An 18,328-nucleotide genomic window follows, 5' to 3' on the forward strand; every position below is an offset into this window, starting at 1 on the left:
TGGTTCGAGGGCTTAAACTACAGTTATGTTCCTAGGACTGAATTTCTATGGCTGTTGTGTGTGTAACTCACAAATGGAGGGGGGAAAAGAGTCGGTGGGTTGGTGAGCGGGCCCCACTCCGAGTCCTAGATTAGATTAAGCACCTAACCCGGGTGGTTTTGCCTGGGTGGTTTTGCCTGGGAGCTGCAAAGGGAGGCAGCTGAGTAATTCAATGACGCCTGCTCGCTGGGGACAAGAAATCATTAGTGAGCGCAGAAGTCTTTGCAGCCCAGGCTGATGGGCTCCGAGCTGCTGACACACAGAGAACATGGGCAAAAGCCACCCTTTTTCCACCTCCGGACGGGACAGGGTGGGAGGGGGATGCAGCAGCGGCTGGTGAGGCAGAGGAGCCCAGACCCCCTCCCCCACTTACCTTCTCTGCCCACCGCCCCCACCCACATCACATTCTAGTTTGCTGCATGAGTGAAGGGTCAGGACAAGCTGCATTTTATTAACAGGATTATCACGGCGCGTGATTTATCCTCGTGCAGGATTTTAATTGCTCTTTGGAGGTTGAGCCGTTTCTTTTGACTGCGCTTCAGCCCATATCCTGCTGTTAAATGCTGGGTTAATAAGTAGGGGAGCCTTTAATGCCTGGGACCGATGGCCCTCGGCAATTCCCTGCTCACAAACACACATCTTAGTTTCCCTTGTCCAGGACAGGCCACGGCATTTTTCCACAAGACCTAAACCTGAGTGTGAAATAATTGGTGTGCAGATATCAGGGGAACTTTTCTTTCTCCTCCCGCACACACCCACCCACACAGTTTCCTAAAGCCCAAATGTTCCCTTAAGTCGACACATTTCCTTTGTTAGCAGGAGAAAATATGCAAATGCTTGCTTTTACACTTTAGCACACAAGCAGGAGCAGACTGCCAGGTCGATTGGTGGGGGGGGGGGAGAGGTGGGGGGAGACCCGGTCCGGGGAGTCTACAGTGACTGGAGGTGGGGGTGAGGGTGAGGATGGGGGTAGGGCCGGGAAGGATTGACTCCAAAAGCTAGGCTGTCTTCGTGCATTTCTTTGTCCTAACTAGGTCTTTTGTCCATCAGCAACCCCCACCAGCCCCATCCACAGAATGTCTGTTAATCAGAATCCACACGCACCAACACATCACACATAGTCAGAGCTCAACAATGAAGCTGGAAAGGATGGAAGGGCCTGGAAGAAGAGACAGAAATCTGCAGAGGTGATGGGCACGCTGAACTTCTGAGAAGCTATTTCCCTAGGCAGAGCCTCTTTCTTGTTTAAGGGTCATTTCTACAGCACTTCAAAACAACAACAAAAAACCTGCTGGGGTGTTAGGGAAGGTTAGGAGAGAGGTTCATGGGCTTCTTCCCCTCCCCTCCATTTCCAAATATACTTTTTAAAAAAGTGGGAAAGGCCACACTATCATTGGCTGGGCAGGTCCTAAGACAAATTCCATAGAGTGTCCTCTTCCCAGACTCTTGCTGCTCATTCTCACAACAAAAGGAAGACACTCTGGGTGGCCTAACAGAGAAAGTGGAGTAATCATTCCTTAGTGTGTGTGTGTGTGTGTCCGTGTGTGTGTGTCCTGGACCTCAGGCTGTGGGCAGTGGGACTGACTGTGCCCATGCCATGTCCTCACTGTGCACACAAATGAAAGAAACCCAGCCATTCCCAAGGGAGCAAACGGGGGGGGGGGGGCGTAAGAAAGTCTTATCTTCCTGATGTCCCAGTTCTTAAAAAGCTGCCTCCCTTGAAACCAGTGGCCTCCTCCAGACACCTCTGAGTTGCCACTTGGGAACAAGGACCCCTGAGCACCTGAAGAACACAACTGAATGCTTGACCCTCCTTTTCCCAAAAGGCCAGTGGCTGCTTCTCTGGAAAAGGAGTGGTCTGGCAGTGCCAGGGACCACTGGGCACTTGAAGTGATGTTCTCCACCCCGTTCCCCTTTCAGAGCTTATCCTTCAGAGTTTTCAGTATTAATGCCACGCAGATACATGGCAGTAGCCATCAGAATGAAGTGCTCTCACATGAACAGGATGGGGCAAAGGGTTGAGGCCAGGAGTGCGTTTCAGTGTCATCTGGCTATGTGTGTGGTTTGAGGGGAGGGGGCTGAACAGAAAAGATTGAGGAGAGTGGACATAGCTGGATCCTGCTAAAAAGTGTGTATACGCACACATGCGTGTGCACACGCGCGCGCGCACACACACACACACACACACAATCGTTAGCTGCCCCATGAACTTTTTGTGAACTGTTTAAAAGTGGAGGTCTGTTGAACAAACAGCGGCGCCACTGCCAGCCATAATTTCATTGCAACCAGCTAAGGACTTTTAACTCTTCAGGTGCCTGGCCAGAGATGAGCTGAGTAGAAAGGGCCAGTGAGCCATATAACCCTGCCTGATGGGAGGCCATTCTCCAGGGTGACCAACAAGTGCCTCAAGACACACACATACACACCCCACCCCCCCTGTAATAACACTCTCATCAGAGCAGTTCTGCTTACACCAGCCATTGTTGAAGAACAGGAATTACCATCACCCATACCCAGACTTCCTCTGGGATTTGCAACAAGGGAACACAGGTAAAAAACAGGAGAGGCAAAAGCATAGAGGTGTTCACCCAACCCCCATTTCTAGAAGCTGCCACTGAAATCGCTGGAGTCATTGTGGGATTTTTGGTTTTCATTTTTTTAACATGGAAAGCAAAGTGATTCCAAACACTTTGCTGACTCTTGGCCAGGGGACAGATGCAATCCCAATGACAATCAGAGCACCTCCAGGCACTCCGTGGCTATATATGTGAGAGGCTCATTTGCTTTCATCGTGCCCTACCCCCCCCCACCCCCCATGTAAGCTCTGTTTCCAGAAGTGCCAAGATGTGTGAAGTCACTCATGAAATGCACCTTACAAGAACAAACTTGTTCCCAGGGTGAGTGGCTAGGCTTTTACCTCGGCTCTAGGCTTTAACCCTTTTCTGCAAGCAGTGGAGAGAAGGGGGACAAGGGTAGGGGGTGGGAAGGTGGCAGATGAGGAAGGCACAGAGAAGAGATCAGGCCAGGAAGGGTGCCTGGTTGCTACAGAACAGCCTTGCAATGACAATGGCTGTCTCCTGGAGCCCCGTGTCTGGCAACTTGGCCCACACAGTGTAGGCACACATGGTGTGGATTTCAGCTCTGAGCACAGTGCTTAGGCGAAAGCATAGGAGTACTTGGGTCATCGGTTAGATTTTTAAGCAATCATTTGCTCTAGAGCCAAAGGTTATGGTTAAGTGTTGCTGGGCACTGGGGAGAATGGCCTGCTTGACTTCCAAAAGGGGTCACAGGGACCAAGGTAGGGACTATCCACCCGACCTTGACGTTCTGAGGGCAGAGCACTGCTGCCCTTTGTAAAATGTGAGGGAAGCACTAAGGGTCCAAGCAGCACCTGTCATTCTGCTGACTCTTGCGCTAAGAATACCGTGGTGGATGGAGGAAAAGGACCGGAAAACTTATTCTCTCTTTAAGGCTACGATGTGCCTTTGCAGACACCAGAAAACACGGCAGCCCCAGGCCCGTTACTTGGCCCTTACTTTTGCATCAGATCACTTTAGACACCCGCTGAAGAACAGCTGCAAAGAAGTTTGCCACAGATAGCTCCACCCACTCTGCCACCGGGCCCAGAAGTCAATCATTCTTCCCCTTTTTTCCATCTTTTTAAAGTTCTCTCATCTCCCTGGGCTGTGGTGGCCTCCATCCATCAGGAAATAATGCAGCTAGTGGCCAGCAGAACTTGCACAGGTTTGTAGGGTCATCTGGCTTAGAAAGCCTAGCAGGCACCAAGGAACCCCCCCAGCCAGTGTGCTGGGGTCCTCTCCCGGTCTCACTGGTTTTCTATGTGGAGCACGTGAGAACTGGGTCACCACAGCCATCCAGCACCTTCACCCACAATGTGGCTCTGGGCAGGTGGCTGAACCCCTCCAACTTTGTTCCCCTCTGTAAATATTTGGCACTGTGTTTTCCAGAAGCTTACACTGTACTATGGACTTAAATTTTGCCGGGCAATAGCTGGTAATCGTTACATTTAACCCTGTCGCACTGCATCTGATTCCACTAAGCACCGTCGATCACAAGCCTGGCATGGCTGCAATGCCTCCCCCTTGGGGGAGGAGGAGGTAGGATGCAGGATGCAGGAGGTCAGCCAAAGAAGGTTGGCCTTTAGCGAAGCGTGTGGATTTTACCGAAGCCTAAAGCTCCTGCCAGTCCTTCCTCAGCTTGCGCCAAACCCAGACTGAGTCACGGCAGCTCGTGGTGTCAAGGAAGGGAGGGGTGAAGAAGTTCCTATTTTAGATGTTGGGGGTGGGAAATGAGAAGAAAAAGCTTTCCCAGATGTGCAATGTGGGGCGGGGGGGGGGAGTGTGGGACACCCCCAATCCCCACCTGCTCCCAGGTCCTGGACCAGGGGATGGGGTGGAGAGAGGATTCTGGCCCTATCCCTCCCCTACCCCCTAGAATTTAGATCCAGCATGACCATGCACACCAGGTGCCCAGTCTTGTCACAGGCCAAGCCTCTGCGAGTGTCCCCCTCACACTTCCAAGTGTCGCATAGTAACAGACTGAGGCAGGGAGCAGAAAGAGAGAGGGCAGGAAACTTATGCAGTCCTGACCTTTCCAGCCTGGGAGAACCTTCTTTCCTGCAGCCTCCCAGAGCACCTGGGTCAGGGCAGAGAGCCACCAGTGAGTGGGGAAGTGAACTTGGCCCTCGAAGGCAGCAGGGAGAGAGGGAGAGGGGGAGGGGCGCCCCCTCTCTCAGCCTCGGAGCTCTGTCTGCAACAAAGGGATTTTCTCTCCCACAGTACACACCCGAGCTGTTCACGGCTGGCCCGCCCCCTTCTGCCCCTCCTCCACCCAGGTCCCAGTGCACAATTGCCACAAGCACACACCCACACCTTCCCGATGCAGCCCCGTGGGGCCTTCCAGGAACTCTAAATCTCCTCTATGTACCATGGACCTTCCAAGCCCTGAACCCTTAATTCTACCCTCCTCCTCCCGGGTGTGTGCCTCCAACCCCACTCCACCTTCCATCCCTGCTATTGACTGAATCTCCGACAAAAAGAAAAACTTTGAATGGGTGGTGGGAGAGCCCAGACCTCATGAGAAGTACTGCCAAGCCCATGGGGGAATTAACACTACAGGACCCCCCCCCCCCCATTTCCTGCTGGCGATCAAAGACAGTTGCTCCTCTGGATGCCTCCCTTAGAAAGATGTGAGCTATAAAGGGGTGGGGGACCCCGGATTTAGAAAGGAGAGACACTAGCAGAGATGGACCCAGAGAGGATGCTGCTATACACTGGTTTAGCCTGCCATGCACCCCTTCCTCCTCCCCGTGATAGAAACCAGCCACTGGGGATCAGGTCTGCTGTCCCTTCCAGCTCAGGGACAGACACAGACACTTCCCCCTTTCCCTTCTTTCTCTCAGGATGGCTAGCAACAGCCACATGTTGGCTTTTTTGTTCCTTTCACATTCCTTCAGGTTGTACTACATCAGGAGTAGTCCCTCAATAGCAGGTCACCCGGCATTAGAAACTTAAGTGGAAAAGCTAGAAATCTTCATTCCATCCTCAAAAACTTCTATGTCCCCTCTCTGTTGGCTACAGCGCCAAGCCATCACTCTCCAACCTGGGGACAAATCCGAAACAAATGTTGCACATCAAAGCTCCAAAGGCCATGTCAATGCAATTCTATGACCATCCGTGATTTGTAGGAGTAAATCGCATTTAATGACAACCCCCTCTAACAGAATGAAACACGACATACCGTAAGGCTAATAACAACTATCATTAGTACACATAGGAAGCACAAAGGAACTTTTAATGCGTAAGATGTGTTCAAACACAGGGGTCCTGCGATCTATATGCATGTTCCTGGCTGATTGTGCCAAGCCTAGAAGTCCTGGGCAGACTGAAGGTGGGGGTCAGGGGGAGGAACACCCACTTTCTTCACAAAGAACAGGAATTCCATGTCTGCTACTCAGTATTGGAACTCAAAGTACCCCAAAACAAAGCCATGGCACAACTGAGCTATGGGGGGCAGGGAGGGTGCTGAATTTTTGTAGCTGTTCAGAGCTTAATTACTCCTCCTTGATCCGTGGGACTAGACACGACACCGCCAAGGTTAAAATGCCCCGAACAGTGCGGAGCAGATGTGAGCGAGCTGGCAGACGCGCAAATGAGGCCTGCCTCAGAGCACGATAACAAGTGACTAATACATTGCATATCGTTGAAAGAAAATTATTTTTCTCTAATTTGCATTTGCTTGAGGGGGGGGGAAGCCAACGCAAGTCCCTCTTCACAAGCATGAGTCTAATCCTGGAAATACAGCCCGGCTGCTTTAAGAGAGCTGGAAGGAAGGAAAGACTGCCAGTGTTTTGGCGTTGCAGGCTTGTTTATCTTTCCGCCTTTCCTCCAAGGCGAAACTCGTTTTGCAAGCAACATTCCTACAGAAAAATGGCACACGTCATAAAAAGAGACCAATTTATAGAACTGGCACTGAAGTTCATGTATCACTCCAGAAACATCTCCCAGCTCCCTGAAGGGAACCCAAGTACATGTAGAAGTCCACGTTCAAACTCTTGAGTGTGAACCTGGAAGGGACCGAGAGGGGGGGGGGCCGGGAAGGCCCGGCTAGCTATCTGCAAATATTGGTGTAGGCTGTACATCCAGAGGCCAAAGTCACATCGAAGGGCAGGATGTAGAATTATGTCAGTCCTTAACGATCCTCTAAACCCCAGGGGTGGCTGTGCCTTGGAAGGCTTCAACCTTGGGATTCCTGAGGGAGTGGGGTGACAAGTTTTAAGGCCAGCCTAACCCAGCCCAGAGGCAGACCCAAATTCTTAGCCACTCATGCATTTCCAGGACTAGCCGAATGGGCAATGCTCTCCCTCCCACCTTGGCACCTTCCTGTAGGGTCTGGCAGAGAACTGGTAACTCAGAGTAAGCCTGTGGCTGCGGGCATCTAGCTGGTGCCCAGAGTGGGTGGTGCTAAGGGCAGACCTCAGGATTGCACCTCTTGGTGCTGAAGCTGAAGGCACTCCGGAGAATGGAAGGGGAAGAGGAAGGTTGAGGGGTGTGTGTGTGTGTGTGTGTGTGTGTGTGTGTGTGTGTGTGTGTGTGAGAGAGAGAGAGAGAGAGAGAGAGAGAGATCAAAAGCCAACCTGTACCCCTTCCCTCTGAAATACTCTCCTTCTCTGTGCAGGTCCGGAACCTGCATGTTGCATTTCTACCCATGAAAATCTGTGCCCAGAACACTATGCCTGCTGTCTCTGACTTGTCTGAATAGCAAGGCCATTGCAGAGGGGGAAACAACAGCCTTCAGAGTCTCTGAGATCCCCAGAAAGCCTTCAGTTAATAGCACATTCTTTTCAACAAGATTACTGAGGGCTCAAAGTTATTTTCTCAAATCTTGCAAACTCCATCACCAGCAACCAAGGATCCAGGTCCATGGACCCTGGCCAAACCCCTCCAGCTAGTGACTCTCATGACCCCCTGGGCCTTCTGCCATCTCTGCCTAACAAGTTCCCTCAACCACAACATATGAACCATCCTGCATGGCCTGGGAACTCATCCTCATAAAGGTGTGTACTAGGGCTTGGGGCGGGGGAGGGGGCAGTGGAACAGGCTGGGAATACCACGGAGCTCTCTCAAATCTGAGGAAGAGCTGGCCAGAAAAGTGGCGGCCACCTCTGCAGCTTCTCTCCGGCCTGCATAGTGCGCGCTTTGTGTAAGTGCTGAGGAGGCGCAGCGCTGCTTGCGCGCGCCAACAGCTGTCACATTATTTGCACTCGCTGTAAACAGCCTTCACATTCCCCCCTTACCACATAGTTAAAGCCAGACTAACAATCCACAGTTAGAGATCAAACCAACAACAGCAGCATTGTGTCTGCCTTCGCCTTCGCACCAAGCCCAGCAGCTGGCAGGTTTCTCCGGAACAAGGGACCCCCGCTCCCCCCCCCCCCCACCCCTCCAGGCTCCAGCCAAGGCCGGCCAAGGAAGCATGCGTTTGTCAGTGCTGGTTGTTAAAGCCAAAGAGCACCGCCATTTCGCAGAGATTTCTCTGTGCTTTATCAGCCCTGTCCCAGAGTTTGCATCTTCTGGTAGCCTGGGGATGTGTGATGGGAAAGGAGGTTCGCTTGGACTCCCAGGAAGCCAGACCGACTTGGGGGTGGGGATGGTCTGCCCTGGCAAGGCTGGGGTTGAAACAGGGTAGCCTGTAGCTCTCCAGGCTGTCAGAGGCCAGGCAGGTTTGCACTTTGTACAGCCTCACTGTACAAAGTCTTTTGGAAATTGCCCAACTCACAGAATACTTATTGGTCGCCCCACTGATCAAAATGTCTCCTTTATGATTTTTGGTTAAGTTGAACATTTCCATAATCGTCATTATTAGCGCAAATTACACGCCTAATCGGTCCTTAAATAGATTTTAATTAAATAATCATACAAGGCTCATTTTATGACTTAAGAAAGGCATTACTTTTCGTTATAAACTTTCCACCAGGATATAGAATAACGATAGCAGACAAATACTATTCTTTGAAAATCACCGATAACCCAAGGAGTAGAGTAGCCAGAAATGGACCCCATTTTGCCTTTAGGGATAGGAGCTGAGAGTAAACAAACTGGCAGGGGCACAACTTCCATCCTGGGTTGGGAGGGGGCTCTCCCTCCCAAGTACTCCTTTTGTCTTCTCTGGGGTCAGCTGAAATCACCACCACCACCCTCCTCCACCAGATCTAGAGAAATTTTCCCAGCTAGTGCTTCTAGATGGAGACCCTGCCTTCCCCACCCCCACTCATCTTCCACCCCAGTCTGCAGAGTCACCGTGCAGTGGGGTCTGAGGGCCTCTTAAATGCTGTGTAAAATACTCCTAATAAAATAATAAATACAAATGATGGAGGTTGTTGGGTCCAGAGGTGTTTTGACTGGAAATGCCTTTGCACTTGTCATGTGTTTATGGGAGGGCAGACAACGCCAGGATTTACATCGTTTGGACATTTCTATACTGCATTTATTCTTTCTTAAATGACGTAGGCCTCAAGCTATTTCAAGTTTTCATTTTGTACAGAACTGTGAAATGCTTAGGACTTTCTCCAATTAAACCAAGTTTTAAATCAGACCCAAAGCTGGAACACAAGATTGCCTGACTCCACCCTCAGCTTCTCAGGCTGTAGAAAACAAACAGACTCTCCTCCTAACAATCCTTAGTCCTTGAGCTCCCCACCTGCCCCCCCCCTTCCTGGAGGGCCCCAAGGGCAAAGGTTAAGGCATCTTCAGATTCCAGGCAGAGCTAGTCTACACACTGTGGCAATCATCACAGTTAAGCGTATCCTGTCCATACACTACTTCTAAAATAGTGAGCTAAAATGGGGCAAAACTGCTGGCCTGGTAAAACCCACTGCTCACAAACCAATGTCAGCAAAGGCTGTAAGGCATTCTTTCGAGAGGGAGCAGGGAGGATTCGTGCCTACTGAAGCTCTTTCAGCACAAAGGCTTTTAGGGAAAGAAGGGAAAAGGGGGGGGGAGAGAAGAGGAGAGAAAGGGAGGGTGGGGAGGGCTCCTGTTTCAGAGCAGGCATCCCTTGAGAGTCAAGAACCAAGTGTAGCTTCAATCAAACACTGACTTCCCCTCTGGGAGTCGAGTAGGAAACCTGATCACAGTAGCTTACTACCGGCCTGGATCCATACAGGTCTGGTTTTCTTCTCATGCTAGTAATTTAGAAAAAAAAAATACATATCGATATAAAAGAAGCAATCCCTGGCCGACTTTATTGAAAACCACACTGAGCCCTCATAACATCCGGACTTAATCCCTATCAAACAAACCACATAACCTCTGGCCCCAGCAGTGGGCCACCTTCTCTCACCTCTTCCAACTGGGTCAGGTCTCTCCCCTCCTGGTCCTGTCTCCTCCTCTGAAATAATGACAGGAAGATTTGCTAAAGGGCACCTAGATACCGGTTCTGGAATCAATTCCTAACCATCTAATGATCTTACTTGAGGGATGGGGGGGGACAGAGGGGAGGGCGGAGCCAACCCAAGTCCCTTCATATGGAATCTTTTAAAAGGCAGAATACAAAGAGAAACCCACATAGACGGACCCAGAGGAAAACACCCTGGGAAAGGACCTTTAACCTGCATCCTTGGTCTGGGGATACTGGCCTAGCAGCTGGGTAGGGGGCTCTCAGAGAGTGTCAGGGGCAGCAAGGAATGGTCATGCAACTTGTAGAAAAATGGGCATGACCACTCTTTTTTGTTGTTGTTGTTGGTTGTGGGACTTGAACTCTGGGCCTGGGCACTGTCCCTAAGCTCTTCAGCTCAAGGTGCACGCTCTACCGCTTGAGTCACAGCGCCACTTCCGGTTTTCTGGTGGTTTACTGGAGATAAGACTCTCAGGGACTTTCCTATCCCGGCTGGCTTTGAACCGTGATCCTCAGATCTCAGCCTCCTGAGTAGCTAGGATTACAGGCATGAGCCACCATCGCCCCCACTCTTTCAAAGCAATTAATCCTCCAGGCCTACTATGTGCCAAGTATTGTCTTTGATCCTAAAGGTGGATAATTATTCCCAGTCTTACAAATGAAGTAACTTACCAAGGCTCAGAGGCCATAAATAACTTGCCCCCCAAGGTCACACAGCTAGTTAAAAATGGGCCATGGTCAAACTCAGTCCTGGAGTTTCGGAGAGGAGCCAATTATTGGTCTAATTGTGCCATCTGAAATTCCTGTTTTCACACTGTCTTGTCAAAGAAGTATGGAAAGCTTCTTAGGCCTTATCTACCTGACTATGGGGCAAGAAAACAGCATGTAACACCTGTATGACTAGGTCTATAGTGAACCCCAAGCCAGGTTTCTCCTACACCCATTAAGACAATCTCCGGGAGTTCCAAAAAACTTTTACCATTTTCCCCTCCATACTACAATCTCTATACACTGAAATACTCTGGGTTGAAGCCATGGTCCAAACAAGGCCAAATTTTTCTTTCTGTCAGCCACAGTAGGTGGGCCAGGTCCTCACAGGTCCTGGGAAAAGTGCTGAGTAGAGATAGTAGGACTAGACTTGCCACCCTAGTCTTGCCACACAAAGCAATAAATCAAATCATGTAGACAGAGCAAGAACCCTCTGTAAGGAACTCTTACACTTACCTGTCCTTGGGCTTAACTGAAAACCCCTACAGAAGCTGGACACTGATGCCTCACACATGTAATCCCAGCTACTCAGGCTGCGATCTGAGGGTCAAGGTTCAAAGCTAGCCAGGATAGTAAAGTCTATGAGACTCTTATCTGCAATTAACACCAAAAGGCTGAAGTGATAGAGTGCCAGCCTTGAGAAAAAGCTTAAAAATGAGCACCCAAGAGGAGTCCAAGCCCAAGCACATGCAAGAGAGAGAGAGAGAGAGAGAGAGAGAGAGAGAGAGAGAGAGAGAGAGAGAGAGAGAGAGGCTAAAGAACCAGGGCAAGTGGGATTGGAAGTATAAGCCAAGTGGCCTTCAAGATGCTAGGTAGGCCCCACATGGACGCTCGGATGTCTGCACAAAAAGTGAGGTAAGTTAAGGGTTGGCATCTTTTCCCCAATCTTTCCATACTGGGCCTGAAACGCCCTCCTCACCTCATCTCCAATTTACTAAGCGTGCTCCAGGCTCTGGGATGCTCAGACGCTCTGGAAACTTCCACACCTGACGTTGTCGAACGTTCCATCTTCCACCCAGTGAGGCCTGATCCGCAGCAGAGACATGGGGCGCCAACCAGAGCAGCTCGCTCCACTCGCCCTGCACGGATGCTTTCCCCAGTTCCGCAGCTGAACGGGCGGAACGGGCCCCAGCGGCCCGGGAGCCAGGGCCCGGCTGTCCCTGGCTGCAGGCCAGCCCTCCGCAAGTGGCTTTCTTGTTTCTTTTTTAAACTTTCCAGCCTTGGCGAGCGAGCTGAGTTTCCAAACCCTCCCCCTCCACCCGACTCTTGACAGGGCTTCCCAATCCTTTTCGGGAGCCCACCGGCCTCTTTGCCCTCCTACACCCGTCCCCCCCCCCCCCCCCCCCCCCGCCCCAGACACCTCACCACCCCTTGGGTCTACTTTGGAGCAGCGGGTGGTTTCTCCAAAGGAAGAAGCCATCGCCGTCGCTGTCCAGCCGACCTCAGCTATGGGACCTCGTAGCCCCCGCGATGCCTATTGTGCCTCCCAGCCAGGCCTCGAGTAAGCCCCAGCGTTAACATTCTCTTGGAAGAGCTGGGAAGGGAACAAAAATCACCCTAGGTCAGGAGTAGGGGAAAGAGTAAAGCGGGAAGGACGAAGGACTGTTTTCTCCCCCTCTTTCTACCCTACGGATATAAGTTTTCGGTGGCCCGGGCAGGAAGACTAACATCCCAATAGAACAATAGAAATGGGGGGGGGGGAAGAGTGCCGGAAATGGTGCGGGGAGACCCCCCCCAACCCTATAAAACTCCCCCCCCACAATTACTGGGAAGGACCCCAGTGCTTTCACTGCTATAGTAACTTTTATAACTCTTCCCTGCACACGTGCCCCTCCCCCATATTTTAAATTACCAAAAGCAAAGAGAGCTCCCTAAGTTGTGACCACCGGAAGCAAGCTCCAGAGCCTCTTACCTGCTCTGCCCCAGGCAAACTGACCTGACTCACCCCTCCCTCCCCCAACAGTTCTCCGGGTTTGCACCTAGACAATAAATTTAGTTTAATTTAGCTTCCGGTCTTTAATTTTAGCAGGTCTCCTTTTTGCATGCAAATCAATATGGCAATTACCATCTAAAAGCTCGCCCAGCCCCGGGTCAATGTAAATTGATCATTGTCCGCCTTCCACAAAATAACACCGGGAGTCTGTGGTGCATAATGAGATTATACTGGAAACTGTCTTTTAGATCACAAATTATATTTTATGCTGTCAGGATCTTCCCTGAGCGAACTCTCCTGCTTGTCTAATCATGGAGAGCCCAGACCAGGGGTGCTGGCTGGGGAGACAGAACTCTAATAAATAAATAATCAATCAATCAAACCCTCCTTGAGACTCTCAACTGGGAACACGTGGAGGTGAGCATGTGCCAAGAAAAGACACCTTCTACAGAAAAATCACAGGAGAGGGTCATCACTAAATTCCCACCCTACCCCCCCCCCCAAAAAAAATCAGATATCCAATCCTAGGAGAATGTTGGAGAAAGCACGCAGAGGAAGCCATTCGGCAGAGTTAAGAGATCCATGTCCTTCCTGGGCCAAGTGATCACTAGAATTCAGCTACGGAAGAGGCTACGCACTCTAGCATAGCTCCACTGGCTCCCACCAAGGCCTCGGCAGCACAGCTGGGCTCTGCAAACAAACTGGAATCCTATTGGCCATTAACACTAGCAAAGAGATAGGGGGGGTGGCAGTGTCCTGCTGAGGCCAACCCAACATGGTCAGGGGAGAGGTCCCCCACCAGGCTCCATCCAGAAGGGGCCAGGGGGATTCCAGAGTTAGAGTTCTCCCGCCCCTTAGTGGCCCGGGGGTAGGAGTGTGACCCTGAGGCCTAACAAAGGGCCTTCTGAGCTCCTGATCTGAAGGGGAGAAGTGGGGCGAGACAGCTGAAGTGGATCCAGGCCCTCCTCCTGCCCCCATGCACGAGGCTAGGTCACTAGACCCTTTGCCCTCGAAGGAACCAGCAGGGTAGTGTTGTCAGGAGCCTGCCAGGCGCTCCTGAGGTTGAGGTGGCCTCGCGGTCTCCTCAGCCCACGGCCCTCAGCTCGCCCAGCCCTGCCCCACCCGATCCGTACTCCACCCAAGTGCGGTCTTCCCAATAAAAGCTGGAATTCCCGGCTGGGCTTAGACAAAGAGGGACCGAAGCAAATCGACGCCTCAGGCAAACTAAACCCTAGCCAGAGTTTACGTGCGTGTCTAGGGTCACCCAGGCGCCTGCTAATCCACCCAATACAGGCAGGCCCAGCATGATCTCCTCCAGAAGGAAAAAAAAAAGTTAAAAAAAAGTAAAGCATACCAAAATGAAAGCATGCTTTCCTTCTCTTTATGTCTCCCAAAGGCCGCACTACTTTCCGTTGTCTTTTCCCAGATCACTAAAGCCCTGCCTCACCTAGCTAACAGGACCCAGTGATACATAGCCATTCCTCTTAACCAAGGTAGCAAGCTCCTCTTATGGTTCCCCCCCCCCTCACAATTTAGTAGTTTAAGGTCAAGAACTCCAAATCTCATCAGAACTTTTGCCTGCTTCAGCATACATCCTCATCCTCTTCCAGAGGGCAGAAACTGACCAAAAGCAATTCTAGTTAACAGAGGGCCTTCAATCTTTTGGAGGACTGCTTGGCCCTTTCTGTCTAGCCAAAGACATTTCCTAGCGAATACACGTCTAGGTGGTTGAGTGGCTCACATCCTACCCATCGGGGAGGAAGGCTTGGCCAGGCACAGCATGTATACCTAAGCATAGACATATGCTTATGAGTGCTTTGTGTTTCCAAGTGACCCTCTTCATACCTTGAAAGGGGCTTTTTTTGTTTGTTTGTTTGTTGTCTCTGGAACATACTTAGCAAAATTCTGTCCAACAAAGCGTGGGATTTTTCTCCGAGTATCAATGTACATCTCTGTATTTGCATGCCCATGTTTACATTCCTCTTGGCCAGTTCTTTATCTCTTATGTATCTCTTGTTCCATTAGGACATCGGAGCCCAAGTGTCTCGATTTGTCTCAGCACATGTCATTCAGGGGCACGTCTTAATCTGAGACGTTGGAACACTACACATCTCCCTCCCAATGGCATCACATCTTTGCTTTGCCTATGTGCCTCATTCTCAGGGCAGACCAGTTAGGGTTTGAAGTTCAAATGTAAACAGAAGATCCCTTAAGACCACAAAAAGGTTTGAAGGGATGGGAGGGGAGACTTGGAATGTTAGTAGTAATGAGTTATTTATGTATAGGGGAACCCACCCACCAATTTCAAGCTCTGGAAAGAACTAGACTAACGTCTGCAGAGTTGTATTAAAATTTCAAACCAATTCAATATTAGCCCCATATGTGTATACAAATGATGGATCTCATAACAGTGTCCAGACCAACTCCTAGTTGGAGTCTGTCTCCTTGCACATATCTGATTCTAACTCCCCCACAAGTTCAGGGCTAAGTGTTTATTTATAGACAAGGACTGCTCTGCTTTCTCCAACACATACCTGCACATACTAGCTTGATATTTTAGGCTCAGGTCCTTAGTCTGCAGCAGTCTGGGTCACAAGCTCCATTATGCTCTACCCAGATCTTCCCTTACTTTAAGAAGGGGAAAAAAAAAATCTTCCTGGGAACACTGAGGTCTACACATCTTCACCTCACAGGCTCAGTTGCTTAACTGAATGAGGGTGCCCATTTTGTGTGTTCATAGCTCCCCCACTGAGAAGTATTCGGTCAAGCTAGATAGCCTGAGCAAGAGAGCTTTTTGGTTTGTGTAAGAAATCAAGCCCGATGCGCCAGGATGTGACCACGCGCGCGTGCGTGCACACACACACACATGAGAAAGGAAAACCCTGGGCCTAGATTGCCTACTACTACCTCTACGGATTACTGTGCCTTCAGTCATTTCTACTAGACTCCTGACCTAGCTTTCCCGTCACACTATCTCTACGGCCGCTTAAAGGGTTAAGAGAAACCCCGGGCAGCCTTCCTTCTACCCAGCTCGCTCGCTCCCTCGCTCGCTGGACAAGCTAGCTCGCTCAATCGCTGCTCACGCGAGTCTGCGGCCGACTCCACTGCACTCCCCCACCCCCGTCCTTCAGCCGGGAGGGAGCCTGCATGCCTGTCTAGACCGATCTATCACCCGCACACCAACAACACCCGCGAGAGCGCGGAGACCCGGTCCAGGTCCCCTGGCCCGCACGGTTCACAGCGGACACAGCCCGGGGAGCGTGACGGCGCCTGCGGGGTGGGAGGTGGGAGGGGTTCTACAAGACCTGGCGCCCCGAGCGCCACGCGGGGTCCTTCTGAGCCCCCGTCTTCTGCGCTCTTCACTAGCTCGGCTGCTGGGGCACAGTCACAGCTCTGCTCGCTGGGCAGTCCTATTTTTATCTTGTCTAATCCCAAACTGGGCGGGGAGCACAGGCGTCGTGCTTCGAGAACAAGAGATAGGCGAGGGAGGCGGGGAGGAGCAGCCAGGCGGCGACGCGAGCGGGAGCGAGTTAAAGACACAGAGGAGGCCACCGCGAGCAGGAAGAAAAGAGCGGGCTGCGCGGGCCTGGCGGCGCCGCACTTAACGTGCCGCCCCGCAAAGTTACACTGGCCTCCCCGTGGTCCCTCACTGCCCGCCCCTCCCCATTTCCCAGCGGCGCTCTCCGCAGTTGGGACCGCGGGGCCCCGGCCTGTGTGGGAGGCGGAGGACGGCCCTGCAAAGGGCTGGAGAGAATCGCTAATGAGCTGTGCGGCCCATTGATCCAGAGAACACTTCCTAATTAACTCTCAGTCACCTACTGGTGACAGCGCCTCAAAGGACAGCGCTGGGGCCGGCAGAGCCCTAGCCCCGACCTACCGGCCGAACGCCTGGCGCCTGAAACCCCGTGCGTCCGACACCCCCCCCTTCCACCCCCGCCCCAAGCACCCCAAGGCAATTGGCGTGCGAGGCAGCGTCTATCAGCACGGCGAAGGCCAGCCTCGGATTAAACCTGGACCGCATATTAACGATCGTCTCCCTCCCCCCTCTTCCTCTACGCGGCAAAATCGTGCCCAAAATAAAACACGAGAACCCAAACTGCAAAGCCCAAGACCAGATAACAAACAGGTCGGAGGCGGAGTGGGAGGGGGTAGAGAAGGCAAGCATATTTATCCAAGTGTCCACGTACGGGAGTCTTGGAGGCCAACAATTAAAATACCTTCCACATAAGCAATTCTATTGGCAAAAACCGAATCCAGCACCTCGTAAGATTTCGGCCACCGGTGTCCTTTTCCAGTGCCACAGGACGTGTCAGATGGCTAGAAATACCCGACTGTCTGTGCTCACCACCCACCACCTTCTGGGGTGGGCCATTTCCTCCTCCTTTTTACTCCTTGGCCGTCTTGAGGATTTTTCTCCAAGGGGGCTACCCTTAGAACCAAATATCAACACCCCACTCCTAGCCTCCTCTAGAGAAAGGGTAGGAAACCACACAGCCAAAATCCCGAGCTGTCTTCGTCTAGACGCATCGAAGCTGTACGAATACCAATTTGAAGCGCGCCAGTTTCTTTTTAAGGTTTGTTTTTAAATACACATAACCCTCCTCCTTCCTTCTTCGCTCTTCCATCCCCCCCAACCCCCACTCGGTAGACGCCGGCCGCGCGCGCCCTCGCGCGCGGGCACTCAGAGCCTCTAGCTGGAGATCGCGGACTTTCTGGAAAAGATTCATTAACAGCAAATTAAGCCTCGCCCAGCGTCGGCAGTCTTCGCGATCTGGGTACGTACCCCCAGGAGCGTTGCGGCCTCAGGAAGTCCGTCTGAACCACATGTGCCACGAGTCGTCCAACTCCGTACACGGTGCCCCAAGGCTCCCTTCGTAAACAGCAGGCGCTCGCCGCCGCCCCGAGCCCCCGAGTTAGCGGAGGCTCTGCAGCGCAGCTTCCCTCCCGATCCAAGCGCGGGCCCCGCGGCGCAACGGCGCCTCACACTCGCCGCTTGGGTCTAGGATCGCGCCCCGGTGCGCAAGTTCCTCTTCGCACCGACCCTCCGGGCCGAAAGCCCAGGGGAGTGGGACCAACTTCCTCTGGCCGCAGACTTTCACACGCCCATCAAGGCTTCCCACCAGACTCCCCGCTGCCCCGCAGAGAGCCCAGGTCTCGCCACCACCACCCCCTCCCTTCCCGCTGGCACACCAGCAATCTACCCCCCAGGGGTGGGTTCCGAATTTAAAGCCTACCCCTACACTAGAGTAGTGGAAAGGGGAGGGGGGGGGAGAGTAGCTCACAGCAATCTAAAAAGAACATTTACAAAACAAAGCGTCTGACCTGGCGAGCGGGCGGACCCGCGGAGTCCGAACCTCAGGCTCAGCACGATTTCCTAGTAGTTTTTTTTTTTCAAATCCACGTGATTCGAGCTTTGGGGCGAGCCAAGGGGGGGGGTGGGGGGGGGAAGAACCGGGACTCCCTTTTAGTTGCGCGGCGGCAGCAGGTCGAGCTCGGCTCGGCCCGAGGCGCCCGCCACACACCCTCGCGCACGCACACGCTGTCGTTCCACTTGGAAGAACGACCGGCCCCCGGAGAGGCGAGACGAGGCGGCGGCGGCTGGGCTTTTTTTTTTTTTTTAACAGTTCTTTCCCGAGTCGAAAAAGAAAGCAGACGGGAACCCGCCGCCCTCCC

General features: G+C 52.2%; 1 protein-coding gene across 7 annotated transcripts in view; it reads right to left on the minus strand.

Annotated features, from left to right (window-relative positions):
- Positions 1-18,328, minus strand: part of Bcor (BCL6 corepressor) — a 44,646-nt gene that overhangs the window by 25,058 nt on the left and 1,260 nt on the right. Inside the window, exon 1 of one of the 7 annotated variants that reach the window (XM_042683620.1) lies at positions 17,978-18,000. The exons of 5 other annotated variants lie outside the window; for them this stretch is intronic. The gene's annotated coding sequence lies outside the window, so the exon portion shown is untranslated. Of the gene's footprint in view, positions 1-17,438; positions 17,564-17,977; positions 18,001-18,328 lie in introns of those variants that run through there. One more of the 7 variants, XM_042683619.1, reaches the window with a different exon arrangement.

Source organism: Dipodomys spectabilis, unplaced genomic scaffold (genome assembly GCF_019054845.1).
Source record: "Dipodomys spectabilis isolate Male_0828 unplaced genomic scaffold, ASM1905484v1 ptg000082l, whole genome shotgun sequence".
NCBI lineage: Eukaryota > Metazoa > Chordata > Mammalia > Rodentia > Heteromyidae > Dipodomys > Dipodomys spectabilis.